Source organism: Monodelphis domestica, chromosome 5, assembly GCF_027887165.1.
Source record: "Monodelphis domestica isolate mMonDom1 chromosome 5, mMonDom1.pri, whole genome shotgun sequence".
Lineage (NCBI taxonomy): Eukaryota > Metazoa > Chordata > Mammalia > Didelphimorphia > Didelphidae > Monodelphis > Monodelphis domestica.
Genome location: NC_077231.1, coordinates 211688261 through 211709134, shown reverse-complemented (window position 1 = coordinate 211709134; position 20874 = coordinate 211688261). Strand labels below are relative to the sequence as shown.

The window sequence follows — 20874 nt, the reverse complement described above, 5'->3', positions numbered from 1 at the left end:
TAATAGTACCTATCTTCCAGGATTGTTACAAAGATGAGTTGAGATAATATCTCTAAGCCTAGTTCCTGACACCTAGTAGATGCTTAATACATACTAGATTCCTTCCTCTTCTTCAAAAGGAAACTGTTCTATTAATGATGCTAAAGGTCTTGACCTGAGTCACAAGTAGTAAGGGGCAGAGGCAAGACTTGAACAAGCCTTCTGACCACAGAGCCAGTGCTTTTTGCTGAGAGTAGGCTGCCTCTTTGGAAGACTTGCATATGTTTGCAGCTGCTGCTCAGAATCCACTGGGTGAAACTTATATTTGTTCCCATCCAGTGGAAGAGAAGTAGTGCTCACCAGGGCAAAATTGTGAACTGTTCTTTCTCGTTCTTACCCTTCTTTTTTGCTTACATTTTCCTTTTATTGGGCACCTCTTCCCCTAGCACTTTTTTGTCCTCTCTTCTGGCAAAACAGTCATTGATACTCGTTGACTGATAGACTGACTGATCATTTAGTGAACAAAGACTCCATCTTCTATAAAGAGATTTTAAGTAACATTATTGGAGACATAATAATTGGAGACATGTTTTTGGAGTGGGGAGGGCAAAAGACAAAATTGAAATCATGCCAACTCTACTCAGCTGGTACTGAAGATAAACTTGATTTAACCCATTTGGCTTGGGGATGAGAGATTTTCAGAAGGGATGGCTCCTTGACTCTTCATCAACAGAAACTTCCCTCCTTCTTTGGGGAGAATAAATGGGGAAGTAGCTTTTGCAAAGGCTGCTGTAGATTTAGTCTCAGGGTTGACTGAAAGGCAGGAAAGTTTTCTTCTAAGACCTAGAATGAATATGCCTTTCTACAAATCCTCTCTAGTCTAGACTGACCTACTTTCAGATTCTCCTTTTCCCCCTCACCTTTCCTTTTCTGATTGAGTTTCTCCTCCTTAACCTAGTCCTTTTCTTCCTTCCCTTTGTTCCCAGATAGAGCTTATAACATTATTTTAGTTAAGGTTCAGAGACTTTCCCTATTATGAGTCGTGCTTTTCTGATGTCCTGGAATACACAGTCAGCATTTTCTCTTAGCATTACCCCTGGTTATAAAAGTTCCTGGCAAAGGAAAAAGCATGTTGTAGAAAAGCTTGCTCTTTGTTAATGGAGTTGTTAGCAGTAGTGAGGCTCAAGAGAGCTCAGAGGCTGCTTGGCTTTTTCTGAGAGTTTTCAAGTAGGAAGTTGGCCCTTCCTCCTGTAGTTGTCCAGTATTTCAGGATTGTTATCTAATGAAAACTTAGATCATAATAACATGCATTTTGACTGGGGAGAATTTCAATTAAATTCAGTAAACATTTAATAAGCACATACTATGTACCTGGCATTGTGCTTGGTGCTAAGAAAAAGAGGCAGCCCCTGAAGGAGCTTAAAGTCTAATGGGGAAGACATCCCACAAAAAGAAGCTATAAAGGATATGATAGAGATATGAAGAGAGAGAGGTTTTGCAGGACTTGTGGACCAAGATGCAAGAACCAGGGTTCCAATGGAATGTCCCCAGTTGGTGGCAGTTTGAGCTGACTGGGGGGGAGGGGACTTTGTCTCTGACTGGAAGTCATACTCTCTCTCCCTAGAGGTTTGAAGCTGGCTGAAAGACCTTTGTGAGGCTGACTTGATTTTTTTTCTCAGTCAAGGGGTTTATTGGTATAACAGGATGGGAAACTGAGGTAAGAGGGATGAGGATTTCCCTTAACTATGGGGATAAATTTAGAAAGGTTTGAGGAACTATTCCAGTCACAAGCTGTGACTGAGACAGTTAGGGAGATGGAGGACAACAGCAGTTCAAAATCTTCTTTCTTCTTCTGCACAAATCCACCAGGTCTCTTAGCTTAACCCCAGAAAGAAACAAAGTTCAAAGTCTCTCCTTTTCTTCTGGTCAGCTCAACTCTCGAATAGATGACCTTTGAGGACTTTCCCAGTGTTAATAATCCACAATTCTGTAACTTTCTGCATGTAGATATTAGTGAATGTTTAGGTTAGCTTACCAAGATACAAGTAGGCAATGACTTCCAGACTCCACAGTGGCAGTTTGGTTCATTAAGGTTATCCTATGGTTTGCATGCCATGAGTAACAATTTCTCTATAGATCTAAAATCTTTAAGGTCTCAATAAGTACCAGATCTTGAGCTCCACCCTCTTCCATTCAATAATCTTTCCAGGTCATCACACTACCTATTAGTTTGTTGGTCAGTTGAAATTAGGAATATTTGGATCCTGAAAAGAACTATTTCTGACCATTAGGCATCTAAGTGGTATAGTGGAGGGCACTGGACTTAGAGTCAGGAAGATCCTTATTTAAATCTGGCCTCACATATTTCCTAACTTTGTGATGCTGGACAAGTCATCTAATCTCTGCCTGCCTAATTTTCATCAACTGTAAAGTGGGAAGGAATAATAGTAATAGCACCACTTCCCAGAATCATTGTGATCATTAAATGAGATAATATTTATATACAATGTCTATTACATAAGAGAAGCTTAAAAATGCTTATTCTCTTCCCCTTAGGTTAGAGTTATTTGCAAGTATGTATTTTGTTTTCTGAAAGTACAGTGGATGCTGCAGGAAGTGCATTTTTATTTGTTTCTGGAGTATAGGAGCATTGATTTAGAACTGACAGAGACCTTAATGGTCATCTTGTCAAACTGCTTAATTTTATAAATGAAGAAACTGAGACCTAATGAACTGATTTGTTCAATGTCATATAGGAAGAAAGTAGTAGATCTGGCATTTAAATCAAGATCTTGTACTGTTTCTACTACTGCTTCCCAAGACTTTCCCTGATTGAGAATGGGAAAGCCAGGCCAAGATAGTGAAATCTTCAAATCCTAGACTATATCCCTACAGAGAACAATCTTAGAGTCTAAGAAATGGATTCTTATATAATCTTTCCGGTCCTCTCACCAGTCTCTAAATGTACATAGCTAATGTGAATATTAAAATTACTCCACCCTATTCAGACAGAGCCTTAGGGGAAGATAAAGTTGTAAACTCCTGATTGAACAATGAAAGTCCCTAACTTATACCTTATAGTAAATCTAGAACCTTAAGCTAGGTCTATTTTTAGATCTAATTCAAAAAGGTGTTAAATACCTGTAAAGGTTAAATTAGTACCTAAAAAGGTCAAGTAACTTACAAAAGGCAAGCTTAACAAAGAGGTGTGAAGTACTCAGAAGATTTAATCTAACTAGAGAAGGTTAAAACCAAAGAAGGTGAAAACTAAGAATGGGCAGTCCTGGAAGCATCTACTGTGATTGGTAGATGTGAAAATTTGGGGGAGGTGACAAAAGAGAAAATTTCTTTAAAAGGAAGGGGTAAAAAGTCAGGAGTCAATTGAATTCAGTTTGGAGAGTAATTTCAGTTCGGAGTGGAAGAACCCAGCTTGGAGACAGTCTTGTGGTGAGTGATAAAGACTGACTCACTCTCCCATTAGGCTAGGCCATTTTGACCTAGGCCTTTTTCTACTGCTTGGCTCAGCCTGAGCCAGAGCAGTTTAAATTAACTCTCTCTCTCTCTCTCTCTCTCTCTCTCTCTCTCTCTCTCTCTCTCTCTCTCTCTCTCTCTCTCTCTCTCTCTCTCTCTCTCTCTCTCTCCCTCCCTCCTTCCCTTAATTCCTTCTTCCTTATTAATTAAAATCTCCATAAATCTCCGATGACTTGGGTATTTTCATATTTGGGTATTTCCCATGGCGACCACTTTGATTTTAAGTCAAAACACTAAAAATTATCCTTACAGTTTTGGCGTTTACACTAATCCATAGAAAATCAATGACTCCTGCTTCCTGTATTACACTAGCACCTCCAACTTTATCCTGAATGAATTAAAATTACTCAAATCCCAGTAATATCTCTTCTGGGAAGATCCTTATAATAAGAACTAATTGGATAGGAGTTGGAATTAAAATGCCAAGAAAATGGAAGAAATGGCTGATGCCTTTGACTTCAGGAAACATTTCCACAATTTTGCTAAAATAACACAAGTGAGGGTCATGATCTTAGTTAGGACATGGAACTACAGAAGTGTCTAAGTGACATTGTAGATAGTATACTAGACTTGGAATCAAGATGATCAGAGTTTGAATCTTGCTTTGGATATTTACTTTGGATCCTTGCTTTGGATAGCTGGCTGGGCAAGTCCTTTAAACTCTTTTCTGCAGTTTTCTAATCTGCAAAAAGAGGAACCTTACAGATTATTGTGAAAATAAAATGATATTTGACATTTGAAATACTTTCCAAACTTGGTCCTAGAGGACAATGGGTTCAAATAATGCCTCTATCACTTATTACTTGGTGACTTTAAGTTGGTTAATCTTTTGGAGTCTTACTTTACTCAACTGAAAAACTAGGGTCTAGACTGAATGATCAGATAGATGACTTCTGAGGTCTCTTCAGATGATCTGACTACAAGCTTGATTGGGGCTGGAAGCTGTTTTCATCACTAGGGGATGTAATACTATGGCACTATGGAAAGTGACATTCTTCCATCCTCAGTGAAGTGACAATAGTAATGCTATTTTAAAAAAATTATAGAGAATTTATTTTTTGTTGTTCTGTCATTTTCAATTGTGCCTCTTTGTGACTCCATTTGGGGTTTTCTTGGCTTCAAAGGTACTGGAATAGTATGCCTTTTTCTTCTCCAATTCATTTTATAGATTCGAAAACTAATACAGATTGAGGTTAATTGACTTACCCAGGGTCACACAGCTAGTAAATATCTAAGGCTGAATTTGAACTCATGAATATGAACCTCATCTGATTCCAAGCCCAGTCCACTGTGTGACTGAGACATGTATAAGATTTCATGCTGTCAGGTTGTCTTGACACATAAGAAAGCTATACTCAAAATAGTAGAAAGGGAATTAAACCTAAAGTCACTGAGATCTGGATTCAAGTCCTATATTTAACATTGACCAGATCTGTCAGTTCAGTAGGACATTTGGAAGCTCTGTGAGCCTCCTCTTTCTCATCTGTAAAAAGGGGATAATACTGACTTGGTACCATTTAATCTTAAATTTAATTGTGTAGAAAACAATTCTGAAACTAAAAAAAGCAATGTGTCAATATTTTTAGGCGTGACTAGATCCAGACTAAAATATAATTTGGAAATAAATAACAAAATAAGTTAAAATAAAATAAAGCATTGATAATATTAACATATCACTTTCTAAATCAATATTCAGCACACAGGGGTCATTACACAGTGCCCCTCTTTCTATTTGGGTTTGACACAGTTCTTTTAAAGTTCTACATAAATGTGAGTTATTTGTCTCTAAAAGGTTATTTTGGGGGTGTGATCTTCTCTGAACACTTGAATATAGAATTGGATTGTTAGTTTGTTTTAGGAAATCCAGAATGAGGATGGAAGGGAAATCCTGATTTCTTAGGCTCTGCAGGGCAGGGAGAATGTGAGAATGAACCTGTGGTTCCTAAGCCCATGTGTCTGTGCTTGCTGAATCATGAATACTTCTATCATTAGGAAGAGGACTTACTGAGATCATTAAAGCCAAGTCCCATAAGAATAGCAATTGCAGAATATTTCATGCATATTATTTCATTTGAGTCTCACAGCACTGCTCTGAGATAGGAAGTGTATTATAATGATTACAGCCTCTATTTTGCAAATAAGCAAACAGTGGTGGAGAGAGGTCAAATGATTTGTCCCAGCGTTAGAGCCAATGAATTCCTAGAATTTGAACCTCTGCCTTTTGACTCTGTCTAGTCCTATTTCCATTACATTACCCTGTTTCTCTATATGATGAATGAATGTATAATTTATTAAGTATTATTAATTTCCAGGTCCTGTGCAGATATCTGGTTAAACTCTAATATTGATATACTGAATATTGTTCCATTAGGTAAACCAATACCAAAAAAACCTTTTGACTAGACAAGTATTTTCACTGTTATAAGGCTACTATTATGAGATATGACTCATATGTCATTCTCAGATACATTTCTTCACTGCCCAGGGGTTGGGATGCAAGTCCACTAGGAGCAAGATATGCCAGAAATCAGGAGAATGCCAAAGCAAGTGAAATTCTGAGTTCTACAAAGGGCCTTTTCAGGGCATTTTGCCTGTGACCTAGTGCTTCTGATTGGGTTGGGGTAAGGAGTGGGATGTTGGTGGAGACCTCACTGCTTCTCTTAGTGCAATCTGTGTCCTAGCCAGACTTGACTCTTAGCTAGGAAATTGATCTCTTGCACTATCTGGCCGCCTTGAATCTGTGCGCCATGGCTTTGATTGTCATGCCACTTCTTTCTCATGTTGTTTTATGAAAACCCTTTTTTCTCTAGCTCACATGCCCCTTCCTCCATTAAAGAATGCAAATGCCAACTTTTATAAGAGCTTTTTCCCAATTCCCTCCACTCCTATCATCATCTGCTATAGCCTTTTCCCCTTGAGAGACCTTCCATCAATTCCAAATGTACCTTTTATTTACCTGCTTATTCAGTAGTTTTCTTCTTTAGCACTTAGCACAGAGCTTCACACCTAATACTTAGGGACTGATGAAGCCTGACCCAATCCCTTTCACTCCTCTTTAAATTTTCTTAGACCTCTTTGTCTTGACTTTCCTTTATATCTTCCTAAAGTAAAAGCATGGCTATAGCATTAAGCTTCTTAAGATATTTCATCGCCTCCCTATCATATCTAGTATAAAATATGAACTAGTTAGCTTAACTTTTAAAGCCTTCCCAGTCTGGCTCAAGGCTTATTTAATAGCATTGCCTATAATGACATCTCCCCATAAGCTGATCTTCAAGCTTAGTATCTGTTCCTGACTTCTGTGCTTTTCACAGACTCTCTCATGCCTGGAATGTAAGTCTTCCTCTCTTCCATCCACCTCTTAGAAGCCTTTGCTTCTTCTGGGATTTAACTCTGCTCACTTTTTTCAGGAGACTTTTCTCCATCTCCTTAATTGTCCTTATTTGCTCCCTTCCTAAATGTGCATGTATTTATCTATCTACATACATATTACATACTTCAGCCCACAGCCTTGTAAAATGTTAGCTTACAGTGGGCAGGAATTTGCATTTGTATCCCCATCATTCAGCATAGTGATTTTCATTGAATCATTTGGTGTTTTTGTTCACTCTCTTCATCTATATTATAAACTCTTAGAAGGGAAGAATTACATCTTTTGCTCCTTTTTTTCTTCCCTTAGATCTTAGTACAATACTGTGGCTCTACCTGATTCTAAGTAACTCATATTGACATATTGATGAAATCTATACCACTGAATCAGGCAAGAGGGAAATTCCTTGGAAGGTTGGCAGGTGGGACTTCAACACCTTTTATTCATGGCTTTACTTCCTGGTAATTTCATTCTTTAAAAAGTGGAGAAGATAATAAAAATAAATTTGATTCTAGATATCAATCTCACCAAAAGGAAATAGCTGATTTGGGTTGGCATTATTGAAAACTTGGGGAGAAGTAACCATCTTAGAGTTTATAATAAGAAAGGTAAGGTAATTGGGGAATTTCACATGGGAACTCTAGATTTTTGGAAAGCAGATTTCAAAAGGCTTAGAGGAAGGACAATCAGAGTTCAGGATCAGAATTCTATAGAGGAAGTTATTCCAGGAGGGATGGAAAGCAGTGAAGAATGGAATTTTGAAGATACAAAGGGAAATAATTCCAATGAGAAAAAGGGGGAATTTTCTGGAGACAGGTATAGATTCATAGAGAATCCACCAACCAACTTAGATTTGAAAGGGGCAAACATAAATGATGGGATCAAGGGCAAATTAGAGAATAAATACAAAAAACAAGTCATTCTTCTGTAGCAATAGTATTGGGAGTACAGAAGCATAGAATGAACTATTGAAGAAAGCTAAGGAGAACAAAAAGCTTTTAACTAAAGTTATACTGGGGAAAAGAAGAGGATCAAAGAAGGGATGACTGATAAGTAGTGTAAATGGAACTATGAAAAGAGATGATAAAAGAAACAGAGTTTTTGAACTCTCATTTTGTTTCTGCTTTCTCTGCCAGAGAGACTGATCTTTGGCATGGACAAAATAAAATGAAATTAGCTAATAGAAATTTGATAGCTGAGATGAGTATGGAGATAGAAGGAGAGCATCCAGCTCCCCTCACTGCATTCAACTCATTAGGTTCAGATGAACTGTATCCTTGGATACTCTTAGACCAGATAGATGTGACTGCAGAGTTTCTCTCTATAATCTTTGAATGATCATAGATGATAGGAGAGTTAACTGAGGATCAGAAGCCAGATGTCCTGATTTCCAAAAAAGTTTGGGGAAAAGAATAAAATTTATAAACTCTATGGCAGTAAGCTTGACTTTGATTCCTGGCAAAAACTCTAGAATATATTGTTTAAGGTATGCTTAATGCACATCTACAAAAGAAAGTGATGATTACCAGGAATTAGTGTGGTTTCATCAATATCAGGCCATACCATACTTGCTTTATTTCCTTTTTGAATAGGATCATTAACCAGACAGATAGATCAAGGAAATGCCATAAACCATAGGGTCATGAAACCAGAACTTAAAGGGATTATAGAGTTCAACTAGTTCAGCCCCTTTATTTTGTTAATAAGTAAACTGAGGTTCATAGAAATGAATTCCCTAAGGTCACATGAATAAAAAAAGGTGGTAAGTGGCAGAACTAGAATTCGAACCTAGTTCATTATCATCATCATCATCTTTTTTAAATCCTTACTTTCCATTTTAGAATCAATACCAGGGATTAGTTCTAAGGCAGAAGAGCAGTATGACTAGGCAACTGTGATTAAGTGACTTGCTCAGAGTCACAAAGGTAGGAAGTGTATGAGGCCAAATGTGAACTTATATCTGCCCATCTCTAGGTCTGGCTTTCTATTGAGCCACCTAACTGCCCCTCAACCCAGTTCTCCGAACTCCAAATATACCACACATATAAGGTTTATCTAGCTTTTAACAAGGCATTGACAGATTTTCTCATGCTACTTTTATGGAAAAGATGAAGATCTAGTATAGTTAGGTATATACAGAACTGGCCAAATGATTGAACCCAAATGATTCAATATCACCTTAAATGGAGTTCTACAGTGGAATTCCCCAGGGGTATGTGCTTGGTCTTGTGCCCTTTAACACTGTTATCAGGAACTTGAATCAAAACATGAATGACATGCTGATCTAATGTATAGATGACATAGCACTAGAAGGAATAGCTGACATACTGAAATGATAATCAGGATTAACCAAGGTTAGAATCAAATAAAATGAAACTTAATACCAATAAACATTTATACTTAGATTTAAAAGAGCATTTTGACAAGTATAAGATGAGGGATATGACAATTCACCTGAAAAAAGATGGTAAGCCTGATATAAGTAGAAAGGCTGAGAAGTCCACCATGCATTTTTATGTGATCATAGGGTATTAGAAGTTTAAGGCATCTAGAGGAAGGCAGCAACTAGATGGCTCAGTGGATAGAGAGTCAGGCCTAGAGATAAGAGGCCCTAAGTTTAAATCTGGGCTCTTCCTACCTATGTGACCCTGGGCAAGTTACTTAACCCCCATTGCCTAGCCCTTACCACTCTTCTACCTTGGAAACAATGCACAGTATTGATTCTCAGCTAGAAGATATGGGTTTAAAAAAAAAAAGACTACACAGAGGAGAGCTACTAGAATTGTGAAGGACTTTGAGTTTGTGCCAGATGAGGACTAATTATTTTTTTTGAAAAATTTATTTAATTAATTTAGAATATTTTTTTCCATGGTTGCAAGATTTATGTTCTTTCCCAGCCTCCCCCAACCCCCTTCCTATAGCCGACACTCAATTCCACTGGGTTTTACATGTGCTATTGATCAAGACCTATTTCCAAATGATTGATATTTTCACTAGGGTGATCATTTAGAGTCTACATCCCCAATCACATACCCATCAACCCTTGTGATTGAGCAGTTGTTTTTCTTCTGTGTTTCTATTCCCACAGTTCTTCCTCTGAATGTAGATAGCATTCTTTCTCCATATGAGGACTAATTAAAGAAAGTGGGTATGTTTGCTCTGGAAAATAGAAGATATTGGGAGATATAAACTATCTTTAAATATATGAAGAAATATCATTTTAAAAAGGGACTACATTTTATCCCTAGAAGGGAGAACTTGGATCAGTGGAATGAAATTTTGGAGGCAAATTTAGTATTTATGTAAAAAAAAGCCAACACCTATTACTACTGTCCAAAAAGGGAAATGAATTAATTGCCTATGCAGTGCACTCCCCATTCCTGGAGGTCATCAAGTAAAGATTGGATAACCATTCATCCAATGTTGGAGAAAGGATTCTTGTGAAAGGATTCATGAATGGGAGGAGAATGATTTCTGAAGTCCCTTCTAACCTAAAGATGCTATTCAAATGCATAGTAAAGTTTTTCTTTTCTAAATGGTACTTACTATATTTCTCTTTTGACAACATTTTATTTTCATTTAAAGATGAACATTCTTTTTTTTTTAAATGGTGACAAATTGGCATTCTGGGTTGATAAAACTCTTCCTCTCAAGTCACCTTCATTGTGACATTGACTTTGGTCTGAAGTAGTTAAAACAGGAAACTCTAGAGGAAACAGACCAAATTACCAGATGAAAAAGAGGCAATGCTCAAAGGGGAAACAAAAAGGATTATCTCCTACTTTGACTCTATGTATTCCTGGTTTGGAGTGTTTAACTACTTTATAATTATACCTGTTCTGCTGATACTATGTGTGCTAGTAAAGCTGATATGTTTCACCTTGGGAATGAAATTTGGACTGACAGTGTTTCGTTTGCTGTTTGAATAGTGTCGCAAGGTGTAGCAGATGGCTTTTGACTCCTTTCCCATTGTGTTTACTCATTAGCTTGCCTAAAAATGGAGTAAGACCATGGCAGTAACTACCAATGTCATTCCCAAAGAATTTTAATCCCAGCTTCCCACAATGTTACCTCATCTTCCCTTCCATATTAGAAAACCTCCTCAAGCCAGAGAACTGTGAAAAACACATCAACACCAAACAAAAAACCCTAGATTCTAAATCGAGACTCCCTTTGCTTTTCCTCCTCTCCCTCCTGTTGCTATTTCTAAAAAAAGGGGCCTCTCCCTGGCAGGTAGGAAGATAACATCATTTGGATGCTGCTACTCAGGTTAGTTCAGGAACAAGATTGGGGAAACAAAGTCTCAGTGCTGGGATTGGCTTAAAGTGGGTTATGAAACTAGGGCATCTTATCTTTAGAAACCTTGAATGAAAAGTCAGGAGGAGGAAGGGTTTTTTTAAACGTGTGTGTTCTCATTTCAGCTGTCTTTCAGGTGGCAAGCCCAAGGAGACCTGAGCTTGCTCTTCAGGCTCTGGGCCCTGTCTTTATTGTCCTTATAGCACTTTCCATATCAGAATGGATTACAAAACCAGCCAAGCAAATTCCTGGGATACTAGACCCTTGGGCAGAGCCATGATGAACAGACTTTCGAGGGATTGATGTAACTCTTGTAACCTAACTGAACTGACAGCTCTACTGGGGGTGGGCCATAAAGATAAGGGAGCAGCTATCAGTCTCTCTCTCTCTCTGTCTCTGTCTCTGTCTCTGTCTCTGTCTCTCTCTCTCTGTCTCTCTGTCTCTCTGTCTCTGTCTCTCTGTCTCTGTCTCTCTCTCTCTCTCTCTCTCCCCATCTCTCTCTCTCTTCCTTTCTCTCTCTCTTCCCCCTCCCCCCTCTCCCTCACACCTTGGTCTTCCTTCCATTCACTCAACACCATAAACTACAAGGGAAATCTCTAGATCCCAAAGCTGCAAAATTCCTCAAACAGATCCCTGGGTCCAATTTCCTGTTTTCAGGCATGTGAACTCCTAAGTACTTGCATTTTGAATTGAATCAACCAACCAATCAGCAGGCATTTATTAAATACACTAGGATAAGAAGACAATATTCTCTGCTCTTAAGTTTACATTTTTATTAGAATATTTTAGGATGCACTATTTGTTTGCTAGGAGAGAGTACAGGACCTGGAGTTAGGAAAACTCACCTTCCTGATTTCAAATCTGGCCTCAGATATTTTCTAGCTGTGCTATCCTGGGCAAGTCACTTAATTCTGTTTGCCTCAGTTTCTTCATGTGTATAATGAATTGGAGAAGGAAATGCTAAACCACTCTAGTGTCACTTCCAAGAAAACTCCAAATGGAGTCACAATTTGTTAAATACAACTGAAAAAACTTAATGAAAACTTGATTGCTAGAGTAAACATACACACATATATACACACACACACTCTATAAATATGTAAGCTCTGTAGCTATTATTTGTAATTAAAAATGGGTTCTTAAGTTGCATCAAGGTTGTGTCTAGAAAATAGACATGATATAGTGAGAAGAACATTGATTGACTTTTGAGCTTGAAGAGAACCTAAAGATACATTTTACAAGTGAGGAGACTGAGGTACAGAAGAGTAAAGTCTCTATCATGGTATATTGAGTAATGAGCAGAGTTGGCCTTCCAATAAGGTCCTTGGACACTCATTGGTGCACTGCCTATGATTGTGTGTCAATTCTCCAAAATCAAAAACTTCATCTGAAAAAACATTGTCAACATTTGTTTCCTACCAACAAACAAATAAAAACTATTTTCCCAAACCTTAAATTAGTCACACATATAAATATATACACATATATATTTCTTATGAACATCGTAAAGCCAAAATTTCACTCTCTTTTCTTCCATTTCTTGTTTTTGGTATGGTATCTTTAGGAGCAGCTGTTGCCACAGTATATAGTGTTGGTCTGGAACTCCGAAGACCTTAGTTTGAATCTTGTCTAAGATTTTAGCTGTATAACCTTGAATATGGCACTTATCCTCTCTCAGTCTTAACCTTTCTCATCTGTTGTGAGGATCAAATGAGATAACATATGTATAGTTCTCTGAAATCCTTGTGGTGCTATATAAAGTCCTGTATCTTCTGCTCCTACTAATATTGCTATTATCACTACCATTACTACTACCACTACCACCACCACCACCACCACCACCACCACTACTACTACTACTACTACTACTACTACTACTACTACTACTACTACTACTACTACTACTACTACCACTACCACTACCACCACCACTACCCCACCACCACCACTACTACTACTACTACTACTACTACTACTACTACTACTACTACTACTACTACTACTACCACTACCACCACCACTACCCCACCACCACCACTACTACTACTACTACTACTACTACTACTACTACTACTACTACTACTACTACTACTACTACTACTATTGCTACTACTACTACTACTACCACTACCACCACCACTACCCCACCACTACCCCACCACTACTACTACTACTACTACTACTACTACTACTACTACTACTACTACTACTACTACCACCACCACAACTACTACTACTATTGCTACTACTACAACTACACAGTAGTAAATATATATACATAGATATGTATTTTTTATTATTTATATAAGAATCTGTGGTTTACAAAGCATTTTTCTTCCCAGAGCTCTATTAGAAAGGCAGTGATTAATTCACATTTGGTATGCAAGTGACTGATATTATATTTCAATAAAACTTCTTGACTCTATTGCTTACCTATGCAGGTGGGCTTGGAAAAGTCAGTTAATTTCTATGGGCCTCAGGTTTCTCATCTGTAAAATGATAGAGTTGGACTTGATGATTTCCAAGGTTCCTTTCAGCTGGAGATTTTATCATTCAGTTATATAGCTCATGTTTATGTTGTTTATAAGTATTATCTTCACAACACTCTATAAAGCAGGTGTTTTCTCCAGTTTGTAGATGAAGAGATGGAGATTCAGAAAGTCAAGTGATTTGTGCAAGGTAACACAGCTTGGAAATCATAGAATAGTGAAAGAAATCTAGGTCTTCTAGCTCCAAGCTTAGGACTACACTCTACTGTTTCTCTGATATTGATTAATTCATATATCAGGAAACTGGACCTGCCTGGGTGCCTGCCCATGGTTTTGGGGTTTCCCCCTATTTTTTCTCTTCATCTTCTTTTGTTTCACAGTCCTTTTAGTTGTGTCTTACTTTTCATGACCCAATTTGGGATTTTTCTTTGAAAGATACTGGAGGGGTCTGCCATTTTCTTCTCCTACTCATTTTACAGATTAAAAAAGTAAGGCAAACAGGGTTAAGTGACTTGCCCAGGGTCACACAGCCAGTAAGTATCTGAGGCCATATTCAAACTCGGTTTCTGATTCCAGGCCTGGTGTTCCACCTACTACCACATAATATGCCCTTCATCTACTCAGGAATATATATATATATATATATATATATATATATATATATAATAATTGGAAAATGTGATAATTGTTCACACGACTCCCATAGCAGTGATAATAGGGACAGTGATACATGTGTAGGGAAGGGCAAGGATGTGTATGTATATGTGGACTTAGATGCATGAGTCTATAGCTACCTGTATATAAGAATCCCAAATAGACATATTAATGAAAGATGATTTTTCATGATAAAAAGATTCAGGACAAAGTCCTAGTAAGCTGGCCTAGATCTTTTAAGGGTTTCTTAATAAATCATCAATTGCCTGACTAAAATACTAGGGGTGCAGCCAAGAGGCAAGGAGATAAGAGATTTTTTTAAAGTTAAGATGTTAGGAACTAATTCTAATTGAAAGTCTGACTGGAAATGAAAATAAGGCACCTCTGATGTGAATTCTTCCTTTAAAACAAAAGAGAATCATAATTTAGTTACAAAGATATGACTTTACTCATGGGGGCAGCTGGGTGGCTCAGTGGATTGAAAGGTAAACCTAAAGACATGAGGTCCTGGGTTCAAATCTTCCAGTTGCATGACCCTGTACAAGTCACTTGACATTCATTGCCTAGCCCTTACTACTCTTCTGCCTTAGAACAGTATGCAGTATTGATTCTAAAATGGAAGGTTAGGGTTTAAAAAAAAAAAGAGAATCTCTTTTGTCTAACTCTAGGCTTAGTTATAGATCAGAGGTATCAAACACACTATGGCTTTAAAACTCCTTCAATGATGGCCTTACCAGATGAAAATACAATTGAGAAATATTTAATAAAATACAATATAACACAGATAATGTTTATATGTGATTTAAGAAATCAATACACAGTCATTGGTGATCCTTCTATAAGGTTTAGTAGTTGCTGTTTCTATTTGAGTTTGACATCACTGATATAGGTTATATCATTTCATCAAACAAAAGTTTTTAAAGAATGAGCTAAAGATGAAATAATATATTAAGTAAGGAGCCAGTGGCATTTACCGAGTAAGGGAGTGACATGGGCATGTCTGCTGGCTTTGGCAAATCACTGTGGTGGCTATGTGGGAAGCTAAATTAGAGAAGGGAGAGATTTGAAGAAAGGAGGAATTTAGGAAGTTTTGACAACAGTGAGAGGTGATGAGGGTGGTATTGTAAGGGTTAAAATAGGGGTTTTGACAAAAAAAATTTTTGTCAAAAATAAGGTTTTTTGACAAAAAAAATGTTTTAATGAGAATATAGTAGAGTTGTTAATTAATATTATCTCTTTAAGCCAGAGAAAAGAAAACTTCTAGCAGTTTTTCTGAACAATTTAGTTTAATTAAAATAGAGATAGTAAAAGAATATAATAAAGGAGGGAAAGATAGAATAGAGGAAAGAGAGATTACTAATCTTATACCCTATAAATATACCTAAAATTCCTAATAACTACCTCTAACTGCCTTCTGAGGACAGATTCTTCTTGCCTGACAAAAACCAGGCTTATCTAACCTACACTATCTATAAATGATTCACTAACTCCCTAACTCCCTAAAATAATGGATAGCCACCACTCACTCATTCACTCCTTCAATCAGTTTTCTATAGCAGCCCAATTGTCAGTAGTCTGATAGTTGGTCCTTGTCTCAGAGACAGACCTTATGCTCTCTAGAGATCCCAAAGACAAAAAGCCCTCTAAAGGCTGAAGCCAAAAGCCCTCTCAGTAAGCTCAGGCCCACCTTTATATTCCAGCAACTAAATGCCAATCCACACTACCAGCAATCAACCCCCAACCACCAACTCATGCCCTGCAACAAAAGCCAGCTTTAACTGTTGGCAACTGCCCAACTAGCTGTCAGTAACTGATGTTGGCACAGCAGGGGCCTCCCAGTTTCTACTTCCTGTAACTGTGGGCTGATTAATCCCTACACATCTCTATGGCAAGAGGACCACCACATTCCCTGTTAAATTAAAACAAAGAATAAGGAATTTCTTTTTATAATATCAATGTGAATAGAGTGAAGGAGTCTGATAAGAGAGAAATAGAGGGAAAGTAGGTAAGATTTAGCAATAGATTAGTCACAGGAGTGGGAGAGTGAAGAGTTAAAGGGATGCTGAAGTTGAGAAAACTTGGGTGATTGCAAAGATGGTGGTACCCTCAGCAATAAAAGAGAAGTTGGAAGATGGATGAATTTGAAAAGCAATGGCATCTGTGATCCAGATCACAATACATATAGGTTTCTCAATCTATAGACTTCATTCTGTCCCACCTAGAACAAAAAAGCTTCAGAGGGATAAGAACAAGTCCTAAAAAGATGACCTAGTACTTCTAAAGATTTCTTTTTAAGCCATCAATTGCTTGACTTAAATACTGGAGATGAGGACAAGAGGTAAGGAGGCAATGACCTATCTCTGATCCAATTATCATTCAATGGGAAAGGTAGGGGAGAAGGGCAAGAGACATCATCTTGGACACAATTACTCTATGACTAAGGTTCTATTAAAGTTATAGGAGAGTGCAATGGGTGAAAGATGAAATTATTGAGGAAACAAAGGCTTGAGATTCCAGGCATAGCAATTTATTAAGTAACACATGCCTCAGCTTTGGCACTGGACTCAAAATATAGGAGGAGACAGATTTTTATACATTAAAAACAATTTATCAAAGAAGATCAATTCATTAAAAAAATAAACATAATACAAAATTAGGTAATCTGGTTTCTTGAAAGATTAGAGACTTTCCAGTTATGAGAGGAAGAGTAAATTGGTATAATTTCCTGAAATCAGGAAAAGAGGTATCCTATTACACCCAAGAATCTATATTTAGTCAAGGACCATGGAAACAATAACTGATTAACCAGTTTTTAATAAGACAAATTGGATGCTTGAGGAGTATAATAGTGAGAAAACTGCTTGCATTAGTCTTTGGATCTGACTGAGTTTCTGGTTAGCATATTCTAGGTCCTTAGTTAAGGGTCTCTAAGTGGCAGATAGATAGTCCAACTTCCTAGCTGGGCAGGGATAGGTAAAAACAATGCAGTAAAGTTTTCTCACAATTCTCACAATTGATTACAGATTTCTCATTAGATAGAAATTGAACTAGACTCATAATTGAATGGAAAGGGTTCTGAGCTAGACCCAGAATTGAGTCACGAGATGAAGTCAATGTGGTTCATTCAGTTCAAACACTACAACTTACTGTTCTAATTTTCTCAAGAGAAACTTGTGAGCTAGATGACTTGTCTTCACCAACACAAGAAGCACAGAATATATATGTAATGATTATTAATAATGCTATCAAGGCTTCCATTATCATCACAGTCATCACCATCATCATCATCACTACCACACACCACCATCATTACAACCCATCATAGCATTGCATTAACTTTTTAAAGCTAGAATATTGGGACCCATTGCAGTGATAGTTGAATACCATTTGAAAGAAGAGCATGATTCTATGAGATGGAGGTAAGGAGAGAGTATATTCCAGGCATGAGGAATGACAATATAAAAGTATACAAATGGAAAATGAAGTTTTATGTTTGAGGGACAGAGACAAATCCAGTTTGGGTGGATCACAAAGTGATGGGGTGTGAATGATATGAGGAAGGTTAGTTGAGGACAAGTTGTGAAGGGCTTTAAAAGTTAAACAGAGAAACTTATATTTTACCCAGGAGATAATAGGGAGCTGCTAGAATTAATGGAGTAGAGAAATGACATGGTCAGATCCCAATGACACTTGCACAGCTGCTGTGATTAGCAATTAGCTTAGGTTATAAACATACTAAGAGGCTCATAAGGGGGCAACTGGGGAGTTTATACAGAAGAGAGAAAGATTGTTGGAGGATAAGGGTAACTATGCTTGTGTTGTGTTATATTTAAAATTAATATCTCTATCAGTTATTCTTTTTCATAAGGTTTATTAATAATTGCTTGAGATAGAAAGCATATATTTAAAGTCTCTTCCTTACTTTAACTTCTGACCATGTGTAACACATCCTCCAAGCATCCCTCTCCCTCACCTGTCCACTCCAGCCAAGAGTTCCATGCCAAAGACTCAGGTGGGCTCCACCCACCATAAATGTCAATATAAGAGAGTGGGTATGAGGACTGAAGGAAGAAGCTAGGTGATTTTTCATTTAAAGAACAAATGACTTCAGGGAATACATAATTGTTTTTAATTGTTTGAAATGCTATCAAATAGAGAAGAGATTAGACTCATTCTGCCTGGTTTCAGAGCCAACAGAATTGCAATACAGGTATTAAAGTTGCAGAAAATTGTCAATTCAATATAAGGAAGAACTCAAAAATTAGAGTTATCAAGATGTAGAATGGGTCTCCCTGGGAAGAAGAGTTCCCTATCCCTGTAATTGTTCAAGGAGAGGCCTGATGGCCTCTTGCAGTGCTGTTATAAATGGGGTCCCCGTTTGTGCATAGGTTTCACTAGATGATTTTTGAGGATCTTTGAAACTTTGAGATCTTACAATTCTGTGAAACTTAACAAACATCTATTGAGCATCAGTATGTCATTCTAGATTGGAAAGGGACTTCTTGTTTTTCAGTCATGTCTGACATTCCATGATCCATTTGGGGCTTTCTTGACTAAGATATTGAGTGGTTTACCATTTCCTTCTCCAGCTCATTTTACATTTTAATAAGATATGGGATGCTTGAGGAGTATAATAGTGAGAAAACTCCTTGGGGAACTGAAGCAAAAATGGTTGAGACTTGCCCAGGGTCACATGGCTAGTAAGTGTCTGAGGCTAGATTTTAAATTCAGGAAGGTAAAGTCTTCCTGACTCCAGACCGAATCCTCTAAGGAACTTCAGAAGGTATTTAGTTCTGCCTCTTAATTTATAGTTGAGAAAACTAAGACTCATATAAACTAAATGACCTGCTCATTATCACATAGGTTTTAGCAGAGGTGAGGAACCCAGGTGTTCAAATACCAGAGGCAGTGTTCTTTCTCTTATATGACATTGCTTCCACAATCCACTAGTCTTTCCAGAATGAATGTGATTTTGACAACTTGGTAATTACATGAGAATGAGACTAATGGCCCTACAACAGTATTTTAGTTCACTACTTGAATCTAGGAAGTGGGTTTGCTTAAAAATAAAGATAACTGTTTTCAGAAATTGAATTTGAGTTATGTTTTCACTTTTACCAGGTGAAAAATGGTTCACTCTTTACTAAACTAAACTTCTTGGAACCAGAATCAGAATGGGTTCTGCTAGGAAAACCACAGTGTTATCACTTGTACATTTTAGGGGTGGGATAGATTCAAAGTGGCTTAGGTAAAGTTGACTATATGATTTCATTCAAGCCTGTACAAGGTTTCCTACTATAACCATGCCAAAGGAGGAAAATAATGAAAAAAAAGAAAAAAGAAAAAGTGATCATCATGATGCTACAGAAAAAAAGTTTAATTTGGAGAATTAGGGCTTAGATTCAAATTCTGGCTCTGTTACTTATTACTATGAGAATTTGGGAAATATTTCTTGATCTCAGTTTGTAAAGGGAAGGATTTAGACCAGTTGACATTTTAGATTCTTTTCTGTTCTAAACCCACAATACTGTGACATGTTGTGGTAAAAAAGAAATGAGACTGATTTTCTTGCATGGTTTATAGAATCATTCCCATAATTTTAAGGTATATTTTATAGAATGCCTTTTGTTTTTGTTTTTGCCTGAGAAGCTGTTCTTTTTTTAGCTAGCAGGCCTGATTCAGCTGTCAAGCCAGAGCAAATAAATTGCTGATGTTTAGTAGCCATGACTAACTCTTTCATTGGCTTAGGTTTCCATTTAGCAAGTTGTAAGAGGAATTTATTTCAGTGAATCCCAGAACTTCAAAACAGTTCATGTGGCACTTCCAAGACCCTTCTCATGTATTTTGGACAGTAGAATCCCAGAGCTATAATTTCTTATTACTCTCCTTCTCTTCCAGTTGGAGGAGAGAAGTTTTTTTTGAAGAAGCAGTGAAAACACACAGTTTTGATTGAATCAAGGAAATTCCCATTTGACTTAGTAAAAAGTCTGAATTGCAGACCATTTCTAAGGACATGGAGTATTGTTGTCATTGTTTTGAATTAAAGGCCATGTGGTTAATCTGGTGGTTCAAAATTGCTTTGTCAAATAAATGCTTCATCTCTTCTTTGGGGAAGGGTTCTTTGTGTCATGAATGACCTTGAGCAGTCTGGTGAAATCTATGGAATTCTTTTTAGAAGAATGTTTTTAAAGCCATAAAATGTATAAGATTACAAAAGAAACCCTTGATACTGAAATACAGTTGTCAAAATAAGTTGAAAAGATGGTTCTAGGGTTGGGTCAAGAACCCTTGCCTTATGGCACTTGCTTTAATGGACGGCTAAGAACACTTGGTTATTCGCCAATATTTATACTTCTTAAAATTGAAATACTATCAAAGTGTTGAAAAGTCTCTTTCTCTCCAAGCAATTTAAACGTCATTTCTCTAAGATATTTTACATTATGCAGTCATATTTAACATCAGGAGTTTGCTAGGCAAAGGCAAATGAGTCCATCTGCTCTCTGAAGGGTGACAGATTCCGAATTAGTGAGGTCCACGTGAATGAGGTTTACTCTG

The 20874-nt window shown here is 37.3% G+C and overlaps 1 protein-coding gene across 2 annotated transcripts in view; it reads left to right on the top strand.

Moving 5' to 3' along the window:
- DGKI (diacylglycerol kinase iota) overlaps window positions 1-20874 on the top strand; it is a 623490-nt gene that overhangs the window by 173216 nt on the left and 429400 nt on the right. The gene's annotated exons all lie outside the window — the stretch shown is intronic.